Source organism: Artibeus jamaicensis, unplaced genomic scaffold, assembly GCF_021234435.1.
Source record: "Artibeus jamaicensis isolate MK-2021 breed Jamaican fruit bat unplaced genomic scaffold, CSHL_Jam_final contig_354, whole genome shotgun sequence".
NCBI lineage: Eukaryota > Metazoa > Chordata > Mammalia > Chiroptera > Phyllostomidae > Artibeus > Artibeus jamaicensis.
The window spans coordinates 3181758-3202606 of record NW_026521803.1 but is presented as its reverse complement, the minus strand read 5'-3'; the positions used below and the strand labels follow the sequence as shown (position 1 = coordinate 3202606).

At 37.1% G+C, this 20849-nt stretch overlaps 1 protein-coding gene across 3 annotated transcripts in view; it reads right to left on the bottom strand.

Moving 5' to 3' along the window:
* The window catches only part of DLGAP1 (DLG associated protein 1), an 856099-nt gene that overhangs the window by 590626 nt on the left and 244624 nt on the right, over window positions 1-20849 (bottom strand). Inside the window, exon 3 of one of the 3 annotated variants that reach the window (XM_053664366.1) lies at window positions 10384-10419. The exons of the other annotated variants lie outside the window; for them this stretch is intronic. The gene's annotated coding sequence lies outside the window, so the exon portion shown is untranslated. The remainder of the gene's footprint in view (window positions 1-10383; window positions 10420-20849) is intronic. 3 annotated transcript variants of the gene reach the window in all.

The window sequence follows — 20849 nt, the reverse complement described above, 5'->3', positions numbered from 1 at the left end:
AAGTGATGGTAACTGGTGATCCTCTTGCTGCCTTATTTTTTTTGTTCTCTTTCATAATTCATTTGAAATTTACCTTGACTCTTATTTTGCTCAACATTAGCTAGCTGTCATAAGTAATAATTTTGAAACTTGCTTTCTAACTGACTGCTTAAAGGCAAAAATGAGATTTAGGATAATAGATAAAGAAACTAATGGCCAGTCAGTATGTTAACTGCTTTGTTAGAGAAGATACAAGTTGTAATGAGAGCCCTGAACAGAAAGCTGAGGGCTGCCTGGGAAGGTGGAAGGAGGCTACTCAGAAGTCACATTTGAGTATAGCCTTACAAGACTTATAGACATTCATAGGAAGGTAAGAAGAGAAAGACTGTATCAGGCAAAAACAGACACAAACACACACGTAGAACAAAAAAGGAACATGAGGTCCTTTGGGATGAGATGATGAGTAGCTGTGTGGTTCGTCAGGACAGGTATCGAGTGAATGAGCAACAAGGAGGAAGAAGGGACAGCTGTGGTTGGCCTGTGAAGGATCTTACATACCCTGCCAAACACTGTGGATTTTATCCTGTAGACTTTTAATGTCCAATATCATAGCCATTAGCCACATGTGGCTATTTAAATTTAACCTTAACATATGTACAAGCAAAAATTCAATTTCTCAGTTGCACTAACTGCATTTCAGATGCTTAATAGCCACATGTGAGTAGTGGCTACAATGATGGACAGCACAGATAGAAAATGTTTCCTTATCCCTCAAAATTCTGTTGCACAGTACTGCCTTAAGCAAGTAGAAGCCTCATCCAATTGCTAATAATAAGCAGAGATTTGACATGATTGTAACTGCGTATGATTAAAAAAGGTAACACATGGTGTAGCAGAGGTGTCCAACCTGCAGTCTGTGGGCCGCATGTGGCCAAGCCTGGCTACAAGTGTAGCCCAACACAAAATCGTAAACTCATTTAAAACCTTTATTTTGCTCATCAATTTTTGTTAGTGTTTGTGTATTTCTTTATTTTTAAAAATATATATTTTATTGATTATGCCATTACAGTTGTCCCATTTCCCCCCTTCATTCCCCTCCACCCTGCACACCCCTCCCCCCATTGCCCCCCTTTAGTTCATGTCCATGTGTCACAAGTTCTTTAGATTCTATATTTCCCACACTACTCTTGCCCTCTCCCCTGTCTATTTTCTACCTACTGTCTATGCTACTTCTCTGTACCTTCTCCCCCTTCTCCTCCTCCCACTCCCCTGTTGCTAACCCTCCATGTGATCTCCATTTCTGTGGTTTTGCTTCTGATCTAGCTGTCTGCTTAGTTTGCTTTGGTTTTAGGTGTGGTTGTTAATAACTGTGAGTTTGCTGTCCTTTCACTGTTCATCTTTTTTTGACTTCTTTTTCTTAGGTAAGTCCCTTTAACATTTCATATAATAAGGGCTTGGTGATGATGAACTCCTTGAACTTGATCTTATCTGAGAAGCACTTTATCTGCCCTTCCATTCTAAATGAAAGCTTTGCTGGGTAGAGCAATCTTGGATGTAGGTCTTTGGATTTCATGACTTGGAATACTTCTTTCCAGCCCCTTCTTGCCTGCAAAGTCTCTTTTGAAAAATCAGATGACGGTCTGATGGGAACTCCTTTGTAGGTGACTGTCCCCTTATCTCTTGCTGCTTCTAGAATTCTCTCCTTCATTTTAATCTTGGCTAATATAATTATGATGGGCCTTGGTGTGTTCCTCTTTAAATCTACCTTCTTTGGGACTCTCTGGGACTCTTTGGGCTTCCTGGACTTCCTGGAAGTCTATTTCCTTTGCCAGATTGGGGAAGTTCTCCTTTATTATTTGTTCAAATAACTTTTCCACTTGTTGGGAAAGTTATTTTTTCTTCTTCTCCTTCTGGTTCCTATAATTCTGATGTTGGAACATTTAAAGATGTCCTGGAGGCTCCTAAACCTCTCCTCATTTTTTTGAATTCTTATTTCTTCATTCTTTTCTGGTTGGGTGTTTCTTTCTTTTTTCTGGTCCACTCCATTGATTTGAGTCCCAGTTTCCTTTCCATCACTACTGATTCCCTGTGCATTTTGCTTCATTTCACTTAGTGTAGCCTTCGTCTTTTCATCTAATTTTCTACTAAAATCAACCAGTTCTGTGAGCATCCTAATCAACAGTGTTTTGAACTGTGTGTCTGATAGGTTGGCTATTTCTTGGTCACTTAGAAGTATTGGCTCTGGGGCTTTGAGTTGTTCTTCTGCTTGAGCCATAATATTTTGGTCTGTTCGTGCGTATTATGTATGAGGGGCAAAAGCTTAGGTGTTCCCCAAGGTGGGTCAACCCTGTTCCTGGGTTGTGACTGGGGGTGGGGTCAGAGAGGGAGAAATGGCATTTGTTACACTCTCTCCGGGATTTCGGTCCCTCTGCCACTTCCCAAAAGCAAATTGGGCCTTTCTGGTGTGGGTTACCGGGTGGGTGGGCTTCTGTACATTCTAGGACCCTGTGGGTCTCTCCAACGAACTCTCCTGTGAGGCTGAGAGCCTCTCCCAGCACCTTAACCCCCGAAAGTTTCTCCAGTAGGTGCTTTATTTCCCAGGGCTCGGGCCCTGAGTTGCACAGTCTGTCTCACTGTTTTTTCACCTGTTTTAACTGCACGTGAATGTGTGATTGCAGTCAGCCAGCTGCCTTGCGCCCTCATTGGGTCCACCCGTTGCCACCCCACACCTGGGATCTGCCAACCACCCCCTGCATGCCTGGGTCCATCTGGCCTCTTTTTTGGGACCCTTCTCTGCCAGCCGCTGACTCCACCCTTCCTACTGATCTGGATGAATGGTTCCTTATTGTGGGACTTCAGTAAAGTTCAATTTTCTGTCTGTTTTGGTTGTGTTTTTGTTTCTAAATCTTTGTTGTTCTTAAATTTGGTTGTGCGAGGAGGTACAGTATTTCCACCTACATCTCCATCTTGGCTGCCCATCAGTGTTTGTGTATTTAATGTGTGGCCCAAGACAACTCTTCTACTCCCAGTGCGGCCCAGAGACACCCAATGGTTGGACACCCCTGGAAGGATTAGCTTAGATGTGGTGGGACTAGAGGCAGAGGGCCAATAAAAAGGCAATTGTGTAGTGACTGAATTAAACTATGGGAAAGTAGAGGAACTGGCCTATTTCAGATTTGAAGGGGTAGAACCAAGAGACCACACTAAGTCTTTGGTGTAGAAAACTGGAGAATGGTGACACCTCAACTGGAAGACACTACAGGACATTATAGTGTCTGTAGTGTAGAGGTCAGTTTACTTTCTGACCTATTGTGTTGTAGGGGCCTGGGGCTTAGAGAGAAGGTGTGGGTCCACAGATCTCAAAAGTAATTTCTTGTTATTTTTTCTTTACAAGGAACCTCCTTTCACATTTCCCTGAAACAAGGATTCCAATCTTTCACATGACTCCTGAAGTTTTTAATGTGAAATAAGAAAGAAGAGTTGAGACTCAAAGTGGCAAAAATGATGGCTTAGACTAGGTTTAAGGACTTATTTCACTTCATTTTACTGCCAAACTTGCAAATAAGCAGTGCAAAGGATATGCTCCAGCTAAGGATACTAGAAAGTGGCGGTGGCTTCCAATTGTTATCCTAATTCCAAGGACTGAGGATTAGTGATGCCCACATAGCTGAGAGACTTCTCAGGCAGAAGAATTTTTAATGTGCAGGACCTTGGAGAGAGTCCACATCAGCACTCAAGGGTCCACCTACTTTCAGATAAGAAATATTTTTTGCACCACAGTTAAAGGTTTCAGTATTCTACCTCTCCCCACCTCCTGCAGTTTTTTTCCCTGCCCTCTTTATTCTAAGCTGTTGAGTAAGCCTCTTACTTTGCAAATAAAAGAGAAGCACACACCAACTCCAATGTAACTGCCATGTTCATTCATCCCCACTACTTTCCTACTTTCTATGGGGGATAGTCATTGAGCCCACCTGCAAATCGGCTTCAAGTTCTGGCCCCTGGGAGTGCTTGCAGCACCTGCTCCAGACCTGGGAAAGGCCAGGAAAAGCAGAACTGGCTCTGGGTACACCCCTTAGTCCATACAGAGCATTTTAGTCCTTGTAACCCCAAAGAGAAAACTGTCATCCACCACTGCTTGTGGGGGTACCCAAATGTCAGATATGTATTTTCATTTCTGTCCAGGGATATATTTATCTTGGTTTGAATCTAGTTTTGTCCTTTAAACGTTTTTTCCTTTAAAAAAATCATTGATATGTGTGGAACAGAATGGATGTCTCACATTGTGAGTTTTTTTTTCATGAAGTCATGAGTATTTTTTGAAAGAATGAGCATGCCACTTTTTCTAAATGATGACATCAGGTATCCATTTCAGTTGAAAAACTTAGACTTTTAATTAACCATGAGGATCTTTATTTGTAAAATATTTTCCATAATTTTTAGTGAAAGTTCAGTGAAAAAAATATTTTAGACAATTGAATTTAAAAATTAAATTTCTCTATTTTTGACATAACAATCAAAGAGAAAATAAAATCTAAAATATCTGCCATTATGATTTCTTGTATGTTTCTACCTTATATGCAGGTGTAGTTGGAAGTTCACTTGTAAATTGCATGTATAGGACATAGAATTTCCATAGAAAAATATTATGGGTTTCCAAGCCAACTCATAAAAGCAAATTTAAAACACAAAGTACTTGAAATATCATATATTTGCATGAAATAATAGAAACTAGCAGGTGAAATCACAGTTTTTTTAATTTTTGCACACATTATAACAATTTTTGAACCAATGCAAAGCTCAGTGTTTCCTGGGTTTGACTAATTTAATGCTGGAGTCTTAACCACAGGTGGAGTTGGTCTATTTCAATTATGCTGGTAACATAATATGCTATTGAAATTTAGGAGAAATGGGAAAATGAGGGGTGAGAGTTTGTTTCCAAAATAGCCAAAATTTTTCTCTCTCTTTAAAAAAAATATTTTGTTTTTTGAGATCAATAAAACAAAGAACAGGTTCTTTGAAAATATAAACAATATGGACAAACCTGTAAGCAAACTAACCTAGAAATCAGAAATGAGAGGACAATAAGTAAACACTGTCACCAAAGAAATATCAAGGATTGTAAAAAATATGTATTATGAACAACTATGTGCCAACAAACGGGACAATCTTGATTAAATGACTATATTCCCAGAAATATATAATCTTTGAAAACCTAACCAGAAAGAATCAGAAAATCTTAATAGGCAGATTATAACTGATGAAATCGAAGCAGTAATTAACCCAACCACCCCTCCCCCCACAAAAATAGTCCTGGACTGGATGGCTTTCAGAGGAGAATTTTACCAAACATTCAAGGAAGAACTAATACCTATCATTCCCAAGCTATTTAAAAAAATTCAAGAGGAGGGAGGACTTCCAACCTCAATTTACGAGGCCAGCATTATCCTAATTTTAAAATAGGAAAAGACTTTTCAAAGGAAGAAAATTATAGCCAATATCCCAGATGAACATAGATGCTAAAATCCTCAACAAAATATTCGCAAACCAGATCCAGCCATACATTAAAAATATCATACATCATGATCAAGTGGGATTTATTCCAGGGATGCAAGATTGGTAAAATATCTGCAAATCAATAAATGTAGTGTACTACATAAGATAAAGGATAAAATCACATGACCTAATCAATAGATGCACAAAAAGTATTTGATAAACTCCAGTATGCATTTATGATAAAAACTCTCAGCAAAGAGAGAACATACCTCAGCATAATAAAGGCCATATATGACAAACCCATAGCCAACATTATACACAACTGGCAAAAACTAAAATTATTTCCCTTAAAATCAGGTGTAAGATTGGGATGTCCACTTTCACCACTTTTAGTCAACATAGTACTGTAAGTCATCAGACATAATGAAGAAATAAAAGGAATCCAAATCAAAAAAGAAGGTATACCATCACTATTTGCAGATGGCATGATACTGTATACAGAAAATCCTAAAGATTTCACCAAACAACTACTGGAACTAAAAATTAATTCAATAAAGCAGTAGAATACAAAATAAATATTCATAAATCAGCAGCATTTTTATGCACCAGTAATGAACTATCAGAAAGAGAAACAGAAAACAATACCATTTACAACTGCATCAAAATAAAAATACCCTGGAATAAATTTCACACAGGATGTAAAAGATCTGTACTCAGAAAATTCTAAGACACGGGAGTAAGAAAATCAAGAAGACACAAATAAGTGGAAGCATATATTGTGGTCATGGATAGGAAGAATTAATATCGTTGAAATGTCCATACTACCTAAAGCAATCTATAGATTCTACTCAATTTCTAACAAGATACCCATGGTATATTTCACAGAACTATAACAAATATTTCAAAAGTACATGTGAAACCACAAAGAAAACCCAAAACAGCCACAGCAATCTTGAGAAAGAATAAAGTTGGAGGTATCACACTATCTGATATCAAACTATATTATAGGGCCACAGTAATCAAAACAGCATAGTTGTGGCATAAAAAAACAGACCTATAGATCAATGGAACAGAACAGAGCCCATAAATAAACCCAGACCTTTATGGTCAATTAATATTAGACAAAAGAGCCAAGAACATACAATGGAGTAAGGATGGTCTATTCAACATATGGCGTTAGGAAAATTGGACAGATGTGTGCAAAAGAAAAAGAGAAAAGAAACTAGACCACATCCTTATACCATACACACACAAGAATAAAATGAAAATGGTTTAAACATTTAAATGTAATACTCAAAAACCATAAAAGTCTTAGAATAAAAAATAGGCATAAAATCTCTGACTTTTCTCTCAGCAATATTTCTCCTGATATATCTCCTCGGGCAAGGGTAAAAATAGAAAAATAAACAAATGGAACTATGTCAAACTAAAAAGGTTTTGCATAGCAGAATAAGCCATCAACAAAATTAAAGACAACCTATTGAATTAGAGAACATATTCACCAATGACATATTTGATAAGGCATTAATGTACAAAATTTATAAAGAACTTATAAACAACTCAACACCAAAGAAAGAAACAAACAAGCAATCCAATTACAAGGGACCTGAATAGGCACTTCTCCAAAGAGGACATGAAGATCACTAATAGACTTATAAAAAGATGCTACATATCACTAATCATCAGAGAAATGCAAATAAAAGCCACAGTGAGGTATAACCTCACAGCTGTTAGAATGACTACCATCAATAAGTCAACAAACATATGTTGGTGAGAATGAGGAGTAAAGGGAACCTTCATGCATTATTTGTTGGTGGGAATGCAAATTGATGCAGCCACTGTGGAAAGCAGTATGAAGTTACTTTAAAAAATTAAAAATAGAAATGTCTTATGACCCAGCAATTACACTTCTTGGAATCTATCTGAAGAAACTTGAAACACTAATTTGAAAGAATATACATACCCCTATGTTCATTGCAGTATTATTTACAATAGCCAAGATTTGCAAGCAGCCCAATTGCCCATCTGTAGATGAGTGGCTAAAAAAGCTGTGCTACATTTACACAATGGAATACTACTCAGCTGAAAAAAGAAGGAAATCTTACCCTTTGGGGCAGCATGGATGGACCTGGAGAGTATTATGCTAAGTGAAATAAGCCAGTGAGAGAAAGATAAATACCATATGATTTCACTTATATGTGGATTCTAATGAACAAAATAAATGTACAAATGAACAGAAACTGACTCAGAGAGAACAGAACGACAGCTGTCAGAGGGAAGGAGGTTTGGGGACTTGGGTGAAAATGGTGAAGAAATTAAGCAAAAAAAAAGCAATGGGAGTAAAAGAAAACTGTACTTGAACAATAATTTAAAAATAAATAAAATAAAAGGTCAAAAAATAACACTCACAGAAACTGACAACAATATAGTGATTATTATAGGGTAAGGGCAGTGGGGGAGGTGGAAGAGAGTACAGTGGAGATAAATGATGGTGGAAGGGGACTTTACTTTGGGTGGTGAACACATGATACAGTATTGAGATGATGTCATAGACTAATACACCTGAAACCTGTATGATTTTATTAACCAATATCGCCCAACAAATTCAGTAAAAATTAAAAAATATCTTTATCTTTAGACCCCAAATCAAGTTGCTCCCTTTTCCTACTGGGACCAATGGGTGGGGGAAAGAGAGGAGGGAGGGAGAGAGGGAGGAAGAGACAGGCAGAGAGGGAGGAAGAGAGAGAGGTAGAGGAAGAGAGAAGCTGTGAGAACAATAGAACAAGCCAACTCTCCAGGTGCACTCAGGGGGAAGCCGAAATGGCAACTACGATGGGGAACAAAAAAAGGTGCTACTTGGTCAGAGGGAAGCGGGGAGGGGTAAAAGACAGTGGACTTGTGCTGCGAGTGGGCTGAGCTAAGTACCAGAATGTTGCACCCACATCCACCAGCAGCAGAAGGCAGGAGACTTGAGGCTTCTCTGGATGTGGTGCCAAGGGGGTGAGGTCAAGGTTACAACTCTGGTGAGTCACTATAGGGCAAACTGGGAGCTGCCAGGAAGAAATAACTAGGGACATAGAAAGAAGCCAAAACTCTTTCAGGAAAACTAAAATTTTTGCCAGGAACAAGATGGTCACTAAAGAAACAGCATTTTCATTTAAAGGATAGTACCAGTTATGTGTTTGTAAGTCAGAGGCTTCCATTTCAGCCCCAAATATCTGATGAGCATACCTTTCTTGATTAATGTTTCAACATGTTTTAATAAGTCTACAACCTGAGTAATTTAAACTGATATAGCCATCAAATATTAGGTGTCTACCTGATTTTAGTAATGCTGAGAAAGATTGCATGTCTTATATTTAAATAAACATATGATAGTTACGTCATATTAAACTTAAATTCTTCTTTAGAAGAAAAATACATTATAAAGCAGAATACAACATTTTTTAACACATATTTGTTTTAAACTTAATTTTATAAATTACAAAGGTCGATTCATCATCAAAATTTTATTGGGTACATATTGGTGCCTGGGTCTATGTTAGGTGGAAGGACTACAATGATATATAAAATGTAGCCCCTGTCCTCTTGGAAGATAAAATGTAGCAGAAAAGGCAGGAGAAAATGCAATCCCATTTATTTAGAGATGGGCTAGGATAGGATAAATTAAGATTTTTATGGTATCGCTTTGAGGACCCAGGAATGCTGCCAGTAGGTAGTGACTCCTAAGTAAACACCTTGGACAAAAGGAGCCTGGACCTAGTCAAATGGGGGAAGGCAGGAAGCAGAGAGGAATCTTCCAGACGGAACTGGGATATCTGGGATACTGAAAGGGTTTATTCATGGGAGAAGGAGTGGTGTTGGGGAGACCAGAAAAGCACTGAAAGCAATTCTCATCACTGCTGGGTAGGCAAGAGCATCCCCACCTGGTAGCCACCAGAGCCCTAGTCCCATTCAGCTGTTTGTGTCTCGCTGTTGTGGCTCAGGAGGCCACGACTGCAGCCCCATACCAGCATGTACATCCGGCTTAAGCTACTCCAGTCACAGCAACACTTGTACTTTTCCCATTCTCGGACATCGAGTGTGGGAGTAAGTTGTTAGGGTTTCCTGGGAGGAAAATTACCTTGTTATTAAGAAAGTCACGAGATGAACTGAAGTCTTTCTTCTTTTTTCTGAACTTATCAAGTTAAAATTTGACTCCTGGAGTTATTGCTGTAGCCATTTTGCTACCAGATTAAAAAGGAAGCGTTACTTTGAGAGGGCGGAGCCAAGATCATGACAAAGAGAAACTGGCCTGATGTGCCATGCCTGAAGTTCTTTCTACCTCTGCACTTTTACTTGTGAAATAACCATTTTCTCACTGTTTAGGGAAATTTAAGAAAAGGTAGTCTTTCACTTGCTGTGGAAGACATAACAACACATATATATGTAGCAGCCTAGATATAGAAATGAAATCCCCAAGGGAGAAAAGCCAAATGCCAAATTTCTGGCCTCTAACCTCTGAAGTGTTGGCACAAGAAATGATATATTCACCGTGGTGTTTTTACAGAACTTGTTTTGGGTACAAAGTGAATAATGGAGAGTAGAGGTCAGGTTCAGGGTCAAGATAACCCAACAAGAAGATGCTGCAGTATTGAATGTGAGATGGTAGATTGTACAAGGGTGGTGCTGGAGGAGAAGGCCAAGATGTAGAGAGGCACATGTGAGTTCAGCTCAGTTCCAAGGGCAATTTTGCACGCTTACTGCTTGTACTGTGTTGTGTTAGAGGTTGAAGATGCAAAGAGTAAGACAGGCTTTGCCTTGAAAGAGCACATAGTTTAGTATTACGGGAAGGTAGGCATATAGCAGTCAGCCGCTATGATTAGTCAGTGCATTTCCGAGGTTGACACTGCGGGCTATGAGACGACTTACCAGTTCTGCGGGGTGGAGAGCAGAGAAGGAAGATTTCTAGAAAAAGAAACGACACAAGATATTCAATTTCCGTACTTCCTGGCCGTCTACCCACTCCTTAATTCACTGCAATCTGACTTCAGCTGTACTTCATTAAAACTTCTTTCTCTGCGTCTTCCCAGGTGAACTTTCATTGGATTTGAACGTGTTCTTCTTTTGCTTAAATTCTCTTGAGAAGTTCTGTGTAGGTTTAAAATTCACTTTTTTTTGAAAACTGTTTCTGACCATGTAGACTGAGTAACTCCATCTATGTGTTTTCATGGTCCTCTGTCACTCACCATACATGTTAAAAGCCAATCCATTATCTGTCTGTGTCTTTCTGGGCCTGTTATCTCCCTGAAGGCTGGCACCATCTCAGGTTCACCATTGAATAATATGTCAAAGGTACATTATTTAAAAGGTGTTGAGTGAGTATTCATAGATGAAAGAATGAGTAAATTAGTGGAAGAGTGACTCTGTGATCATAATTAGAAGTATCAAGTTCAAAGCAGAGAGTGAGGGAAGATGAGGGTACAGATGTGGCAGAAGTCAGCTCATGGAGTGACCTGGGTGTCTTTTTGTTGAGGTGGGACTCTAGTGATGGAAACACTGGACTCAAGAGTTGTTATGAATGCCTCATATGTGCTGGACTAGGAACAGGAAAAAATAATTGACGTATAAGGGACTTTTAAACATGGTATTTACTGCTTTGCAGGTTCCATATTTACTATGCGCATGACACTACTCAGGAAAATGGGCCTGGCAAATGGAAAACTTTGCAGACAAAAGGGAGATACCAGACTCTCAGAGACTGGACACGGCACTGAAGATTTAGAGTGGACATGAAGTTTATCTACATCAGTGGCTCCTAGATATAGAACAGCTTCATAAGATCACCTGAGGAAATTCAGAAAATTCTGGATTCTTGATTCCAGTCCTGGGAGATTCTAATTCACTAGATCTGGGCGAGGCCTAAGGAGCTATTAAAAACTCTTCAGTGGCCTTTCTGTGCAAAGAGAATGCCTGATCCAGCTCAACTCTGTTCTTTACACATAAGGCAACTGGCCTCAGTGCAGGGCATCACTGGCACCACTAGGACTATGACTCGAGTGTCCTTGATACCAGAGTTCACATCATTAGTTTTCAAGAAGCACAAAACTGACAAGAAGTTAGAAAAATAAAATTCAAAAAGGATAATGTATCTTAACACACTTATAACAACACACTTTTTAAATTAAAGGGAGACACTGTTTCTCCCCATTGGAGCACTAATGATGAGAAGGAGGTGGGACCACACCATACCAGGCAGCCACTTTGTTCAGTGAACTAAAATCACAACACACCTCACAGGTTTCTGTGATGACAGTGCATCTACAGGTGGCAGAGTGTTTTATACTGAGGGGTGGGTTATTAAAAGCATTGATAACAAGCAGATTGTAGAGAATGATAAACATTTTCTCTTTGTAATTATTTTTCCCCCACTTTTTGTTTTTTCCACATTTAAAAAACTTGATCAAGTACAGTTTTCTGCTATTTCTTCCCACCCCAGCCCAACCCCTTAGCCCTCCCCACCTCCCTCCTGCCTCAACACCCCCCATTATTGTCCATGTGTCCTCTATAATTGCTCCTGCAAACTCTTCACCCTTTTCCCCTGAAATTCCCTCCCCTTTCCCCTCTGGTCACCGTCACCCTGCTCTCAATTTCAGTGTCTTTTGTTATATTTTGCTCGTTTGTTTGTTTTGTTGATTAGGTTCCTGTTAATGGTGAGATCATATGGTATTTTTCTTTCACTGCCTGGCTTATTTTGCTTAGCATAATGCTCTCCAGTTCCCACTTTGCTGTTTGTTCTTCATAATTATTAAGTGCAGAAGACAAAAGATGGACCAACATTATAGTGTTAGAGGCTTGAGCCAGGTTTTGCATTAACTCTTTTCATTATTAAATATTAGAGTTATAAGAGGAGGTTGCTTAATTGTCCTTCCAAGTGGGTTCTTTAGTTTAAATTTGGGAGGCATTAAACCTATTCATTGCGAATGGCAGAGGGTGACAGCAGTTGATGTCTCATTAGTGCCCAGTAAGACCTTCGGCCTTTTTAGTGTTCTGTCAGTGGAATATCCTAGACGGTCCCCAATAGAACTGGTACATGTTGGCACAGATGCTACTTGAAAGGCTTGGTGATAAATAACTATACCCTTCATTTTGCCCAAAAATAAGAAATATCAGCAATCACTCAATATGGCTGGCACAAAAAACAATGGTCAAGATCTTCCTTAAATCTCTCAAGATGAGGACAATACAATACATTGCTATGCAAATGATAGGTCGGTGATGGGATGCTGCTTTTGTGATGTCCATGTAAGTCACTGTACTAATAAGGCTTTTCTGAATTATATTCTAGCTTCATTTCCTACCCTTTCTTCTTTTTTGATAATTCTTTCATAGCTTATTCACCGAGTAAAGAAAGAGAGAATGCAAGCATGTTTTAATGTTTTCAGCAATTCTATTAAAGTCTCTTTAAAAATATAAATATATGTTTTGTATGTATTTTTTAAAATGTACTAATTTACCACACTTTGTATATAGTTTCTTTTTGAAAAAGTACAATAGATATTCCCATTAGAATACATTTTCCCTGCAGAATATCCAGAGATCCAATTTGATATCACTTAACTCTGTGACAGGAAGGCAGGCAGTTTATGCCTAACGAATGGTACTGACAGGAAGGACAAGGGACACTAAATTCCAAATGTCATCAAGCAGGATGACTTTGAGGTGAGTATGCTAGACCACAGGACATTGTCAGAGCCACTTAGTCCTTAAAATGCAGCATCTGTGTCAATAACTCCCAAACTGACCTATTCTGCCATTAATCTAGAGTGTAAGAAGAGGGAATTAGATGATTTAATTCTTTAAGTAGGATAGTAATTATATTACCTCATAGGACCTTTATGAAAATTAAATAGCCTAATGGGTATGTCATATGCTTTTAATAATATCATCAACAATACAAATATTTTGGTTAATAGGGAGTCTTATATAACATATTAATTATTATTTTTATGGATTGTTATGGATTATTTTTATGGATTATTATTTTTATGGATTAATTATTATTTTTATGGATTTTTATGGATTGTGTCTCATTAATTTTAATGAGTATAAAATACCCCATCACTAAAATAATACTTAATATAACTTAATTAATTTCTAACCATTCAAAAAGTTTTCAGAAAAAATTTCTCCAGTAACTCAGCATTATTAAAATGAACACAGCATACTTATCATAAGTGAGGGAAACCAAGTTACAAGAAATCAATGGATAATCATGTGACAAATTATATTTATGTTATCACATAAGGTACTCTCTCTCCCATGTATATTAAAGCATAATGAAAACATTTATTTATATTTTCACCTGTTTGCCTATATATTAAGCAAATATATTTAAGGCACTAATTAAAAACTAGTCAATTACATTTTAGAGGATATAAAAATTAATGAGACACAATCCCTGCTGTGCATTGAAGCAGATTCTAGAGTGAATAGAAGCCAAAATATAAGTATTGATCCTGAAGGATTACATATTCACACTGAGGGCAACAGAGAACTATTGAAGGACTTTGAGGACAGCTGTGTGATACAATCAGCTTTCCATTCAGACTGGTATGGACAGTTATTGGAGGGAAACTGCTGGAAGGCTGTTGTAGTAATTCATGCAAGAAATGAGGACAGGCGTGCCCCTGAACTAACACAGAGTCAGTGGGAAGAACAGTGAGAAGCAGATGCTTCAGGAGAAATTGAGAGAGTAAAATCTTCTATGAGTTTGAGGGTTAATGAGAGGAAGGTTATTCCCAATTTTAATTTGGGCCTCTGAGGAGATGATGGTACCACTCACAGAGATGTAGAACATGGGAAGAATAGCAGGTTTAATCATGGAGAAATGATAAGATACATTCAGGGCATTTTATACTAGAAATGTCCATGGGAAATTCCAATAGAAATGGCTTCCGTTGAAGATCAGGAGAGATTCTTCAGTGGGAAGTGTATACATATAGTCATCGACAATGTCTGACAGCTACAGAAAACTATGGGGGATAGTCCCTGCTCCAGGACATGTTTTCTGAGAGTAACAAGACAAAACCAAAACAAAACTTGGTACCCCAAGGTTTAGGTAGTAAAAATTGTGACAAGAAGAGAGAAAATTAGCCAGATTAGCAGGAAGAAAATAAGAGTATTGAGCGGTGTCAGTGTCCTGAAAATCAAATGTAAAGAAAGAGAACATGGTAGAGGACATCACTGATTCAGAAAATCTCTCGATTTGTCATTGAAGGGTCTTGTGGGACCTTGGCCAAAGAAGTTTCCATGGAGGTTAGAGAGCCCTTGATTGATGGGTAGTTGCCACAGAAAATGAGGAGGAGACATCAAGTATGAAGATGGATAAAAAGCCAAAGAAGAGTTTGATTTTTGCTTGAAGACAGGAATACTTAAAGAACCAATAGACAGAGAAATATCAGAGACTCAAAAGAAGGTGAGAGAAACTGATGAAGTAATGAGGAGGCAAATAGAGGTAGAAATGGGAGCCCTGGATTGCCAACAAATCAGAGCATACAGTTAGAGGTTGAGGAGAGGAAGGGTTGTCCTTTTATTTTACTTTTTTTTTAAATTTAGGAAAGCATTCAGTATAAAGCTCCATGCATAACTGTGATTTCACTCACACACTGGCCCATTTTACCTCTTAATTTAATAAGAGGGTTTTGCTATATGCACAGAGGACATAATGCTATATCAAACAAGGTCCCTGCCAACAAGGAGCCCACTGATTTAGAGGTGGGATGGAGGTAGAGTGCACACATACATTTCTAAAGCCAAGGCAACTCATGATAATCTTAGCGTTGATCTACAGCTCAAAATGAGTATAGAAAAGTCCCATATATCTTTCTGTCCCTTAAACATAAAAGCCAATATTAAGTTAGTCCACCCTCTCTAATATAATTGGAAACCACAATCTCATAAATGTTGACCACTAGATGGCTAGATTAGTTATTAATCTAACAAGGAGACAGGAGTTAATTAACCTTAGAAGTGAATTGCATTTTGACCTTGGTCTAACCAGGCCAATTTTCCACTCTGGGGAACATGATTGATTATCTGGCTCATTTAGGGAGAGAACCCTGGAGTAAAACATACAAACAAACACCAGAGGTTTTACCTTAATTACTAGAATTACAATGCAATTCCTGATACAGTTATTTTTCCTCTGATAAGAAAATACACAATTAAATAAAAATGACTCTTTGGAGCTATAGGTAGTTAAGGAAAAAGATAAATGAAATGTTCAGGCAAATTTGTCAGGGAAGGTGAAATTTACTTTACAGTAATATTAAATGTATTCTTTTTATTCTTTATTTCATTATATTTTGCACCCACCCTACTTTTTAAAAGATACAAGATACTTTTGTACTATTAATATCCTATATACCTAATAGAGAAAAAATGTAATAAACTCTCCTAAAATACTTTGAAATTCTGGAATACGCATAGTGTTTTTATTGTATACATGTAGAGAGCACCCTTGATTTAAAAAAAAATACTTTAATATGAAATCACAGTGAAGTTATCTAAATGCATGTCAATTGAGAGGTATCACAATGAAATATCTTAAAATAAATGCTATGGATGACAAAATGCTGTTTTATGTAGCATTTATGTTGCTACCAATGACCTATATCAATACTCAAAGACAGACTGACACATTCACCAAAATTTTCAAGAGAAAAAGTAAACCATATTGACAGATACCAAAGAGACAAAAAAAACAGTTCCTTTATTTGAGGAGTACATGGGCATAATTCAGATTGCAGCTAGCCTCACTGCTGTGCTTTTATTGAATTGATCTACTTAATTAACCTTAAACAGAAATGATCGTGGAAGCATAGAAACCATTCTGATACTTCAGTGAGGATTTCTGGTTCGATATGGCAAGTAATTGGGACATATTTTTCCCTTTTCATCAAAACAGAATGGCTAATTTACTGTGCAAAAATGAGGAGAATCAGCATTAATTTGGAGCATCCTCTCTGTGCCAAGGATATTGGCAGATATTAAATACTCAAGTCATGGTTTGGTATGTTTTTAAAATAAGCACTAAGATGGTTTCAATAACAAAGGGAAAATATCCCATCATTGGTAATGCTGCAATGAACATAGGGGTCCATATATCTTTGTGAATAAGTGCTTTCAAATTTTCTGGGTAAATACCCAGAAGAGGAGTTGCTAGGTCATATGGTAACTGTAATTTTAATTGTTTGAGGAGCCTCCATACTGTTTTACATAGTGTCTATACCAATGCCAACCCAAGAAATTTAATTATAAAAACAAACAAACAAACAAACAAAAATCACATCATTGGCAGTGCAGCTTATCTTAAAATGAAAATGCTTTCTCCTTGCCAAAAGTGAGAGCAGGAGTGGGTTTTGGAAGGAAGATGGACATGGGGAACACACTGGAACATGTTAATGTTTTCACCAGAGATGGAAAGACCAAAAGGATTGAACGGGAAGCAATTTTAGAATACACACTAGTTGCATCCCTTAAATTCACTGCCTCTTACCAAGTGATTTTTAAATTACTATCTAATTTTTTCTTATCTTTTATTCATGATCATAGGCAAACATTTAAAACAGTATTTCAAATGCTTAGGAAAACATGTACAAGCTATAATCAAACATATGTAGACACATTCACACTTACTTTGCTAAACATTAATAAAATATATAGCTTAATATAATTTTTTATTAATTATAAAATAAGACACAATACATGTGTCTGCAGATTTACCTTACATCTATCTTTGTAGGATTTGGTTATTAAATCAAGCACCAAACACTTAAACAGAGCAGATAATATCTATCTGACTCCTCCCTAGACCTTGGTTAAGGAATTGGATAAATATATATATTTTTTAATTCATAGATTTTGTGTTTAGAAGAGTTTTAAGGTTACAGATAAATTGAGCACTAACTACAGAAAGCCCCTATATATGCTCTTCATGTCCTATATTTCCCCTATTATTAACATCTTGCATCGGTATGGTCCATTTGCCACAACTGATGAACCACTATTGACACATTACTGTTAACTGAGGTCCATAGTTTATATTAGGATTCACTCTTTGCATTGTATAATTTTATAGGCTTTGATGAATGTATAATGGCATGCATACATCATTACAGCATTATACAGAATACTTTCACTCCCCTAAATATCCTCTGCACTCCATTTATTTGTCCCTTTCTCCCTTCCTCCCCAGTAATCCCTGGAAAACACTGACCTTTTTACTGTTTCCATAGTCTTGCACTTTTCCAGAATATAATATAATTGGGATTATTGTCTTCTTTCACTTAGTAATACACATTTAAGTTTCCTCTATGTCATTTCATGGCTTAATAGCTCACTTATTTTCAGTGCGAAATATTATTCTATTGTTGGATATACTACAGCTTATTCATTCACCTACTGAAGGGTATCTTGGATGCTTCCAAGTTTTTACAATTTTGAACAAAGCTGCTATAAACATCTTTGTGCAAGGTGGTTTTTTTGTGTGTGTGTGGACATATGTTTTTTATTCACTTGAGTCAGAAGCATGGCGCACAATTGCTGGATCATATAGTACGAATATGTTTAGTTGTGTAAAAAACTGCCCAGCTGTCTTCTAAGGTGGTTGTACCATTTTGTATTCCCAGCAGCAATGTATGACTGTTCCCATGGTTGCACATCCTCATCAGCATTCGCTGTTGTTGATTTTGTGAATTTTGGGCATTCTCTCATTTTGATTTTCATTTCCTCAATAATATACGATATGGAGCATCCTTTCATATGATTATTTGCCACCTGTATATCCTCTTTCATCAAGTATCTCTTCAAGTCTTTTGCTCATTTTTAATCAGGTTGTTTGTATTTTTACTGTTAAGTTTTAAGCGTTCTTTAAATATTTTGGATAATAGTCCTTTCTTGGCATTTCTTTTGCAAATATTTTCCCAGTCTGTGACTTTTCTTATCTGTGAAAGACACTGCCAAGAGAAAGTCTGTGATTTTTACATAGTGTCCATACCAATGCCAACTCAAGAAATTTAGTTATAAAAACAAACAAACAAACAAACAAACAAAAATCACATCATTGGCAGTGCAGCTTATCTTAAAATGAAAATGCTTTCTCCTTGCCAAAAGTGAGAAAGCAATTTTTGTTTGTTTGTTTGTTTGTTTGTTTGTTTTTATAATTAAATTTCTTGGGTTGGCATTGGTATAGACACTATGTAAAAGTCACAAGACATTCTCTTGGCAGTGTCTTTCACAGATGACCAGATTACTGTTTATTCATCAAAGCTAATGATGAATAGCTTTGGCACCAGCAAAATCTCTCCCCTTCTATGACAATGAATGCCTTCAGTACACGAGTGGGTAACCCATCCAACCTCTCAGCTACCTTTTCCAAGCCACTTAATCCGACCGCTTCTACTTACACACTCACATTCCAAAACTTGTCACCACATTAGACTCCTCAAATGCCAAATCACTAATTCTAAAGCCACTAGACTTTCTCTCCTTTGAGCTTATGTGTTCAATGACATCTACTTCTCCCTCATCGAGATCTCCAATTTGATATATCGTCATCCAGTAAATCAGGTCTTTCTTATCTTTACTTCACTATTTTATTCAGCTTAATTCCATGGTTCATATTTCAGTTACACTATTGCTAAGAAATCAGTACCTTTTGTACCTCTTATTTCTTCAGTTCCACCTGGCAAAACTCAAATATGGATGAATATAATGCAATGGCTTTATTTTGACTACATGGAAGCAAATACAGCTGGGGGAAATCACAAAGGGGCAGATGATGACACTGTAAATTTGTAATCAGCAAAAGGCCCTCAGGACTGTTTAGCAAATGGACTATATTTTTTATTAATCTCTCTCTGCTCTTTTTTACTGTAAATGCTTCAAATCTTCTTCACTTTCCTTGACCTTTGATACATTTCTTAATTTTCGCTATTGTCTTAGTAGATTTCTTGTATTCTACTTCACAGAGAAGCTATCAATACATATTGCAATTCTATCTAGTAGTACTCTCTTACAAAGCTACACATCTATGTAGATGACCTCTTACCCTTTTGAAAAATTTTATTTCACTAATGAGGGAGAAGTTCTTCCTATCTACAGCCAAGGCCACCCTATAACTTAGAAACTTCAAAATATCAACCACCTCCTCCTTCCTGAATATATACAATAATTATCTTATAGTTAGATTCTTTCCCATCATAATTAAACATCATCAATGACCTCCATTGAAAAGATTTTCTCAATTAATATGGGAAAGAATTTCCCACTTTAACTTTTCCCATTCTCCTCTCTCATTCCCCATTCTCCTCATTCACAATAAAATAATAAAAACCCTTTGTACATATGATAAATTATATATTTAATTAAAATATTCCCTCCCCATTACTGCTTTATGTTTCCTATTGCTCACATTAGGTTTGGCCATGTGACTTTCTTTAGTGAATAAAATATATGTGAAAATGAGCCACTTCCAAGAAGAAGCTCTCAAAGTAATTGCATCATCCTACCACTTTAATTTTTTCTTCCACTATAAGAGTAAAAGTGTCAGTAATGGCTGTCTGTGATCCTGATCCTGAATGATGCAAGATATCACTAGAGCAGGTATCAGCGGACAATGGGAAATAGTTTACACATAAAATCACCCTTTGCAATAAAGTGCCCATGTAATCTTGGGGTTCTTTTTCACTATCTCATGCTTTAGTCTACAATGACTTATACATAAATTCTGGCCTCTATTTTCTCCCTCTCCATTAGACCTGAAACCACTAAAGTCTGATTTCAGGACCATCTGTTTCTATATTCAGTAAGTTAAGTGGTTATTTTTCAGTACTATTCTAACTAAGATCCTTCTAAGTAGTATATCAAATATTTAATCATTCCTTCCTTTTTAAACATTCTCCTTTCAAAGATTTTATTGCAAACTGCTGGCACAGACTATTCCTGATGCCCCTATTACCCCTTGTGGCTTTCTGTCTTCATTTTCCACTCCCTTGGTCATTAAATAATGTAGTTTCTAAAGACTGTATCCTTATACTTCATCTCTTTTCATTTTACATCAGAGTCTTAAAATTTTCACCCAATGTATTATGATTTTCTTCCTTTACTTATGTGATGTTCAAACTTACATATTTTGCCATGTATAATGCATACTTTTTGGCCCAAATATTTGAGAGAAAAATAAAGATGCACATTATACATGGGTAGTACTAATTCCCTATCTATATAATTTTTTAAAATTCTTTTATTCATGCTTATGTGTTAAAAGTGTCACTCTAGAAAGCAATAACAATATCTATGTGAAAAACAACACCCTGGAATATGATAATTGGTTT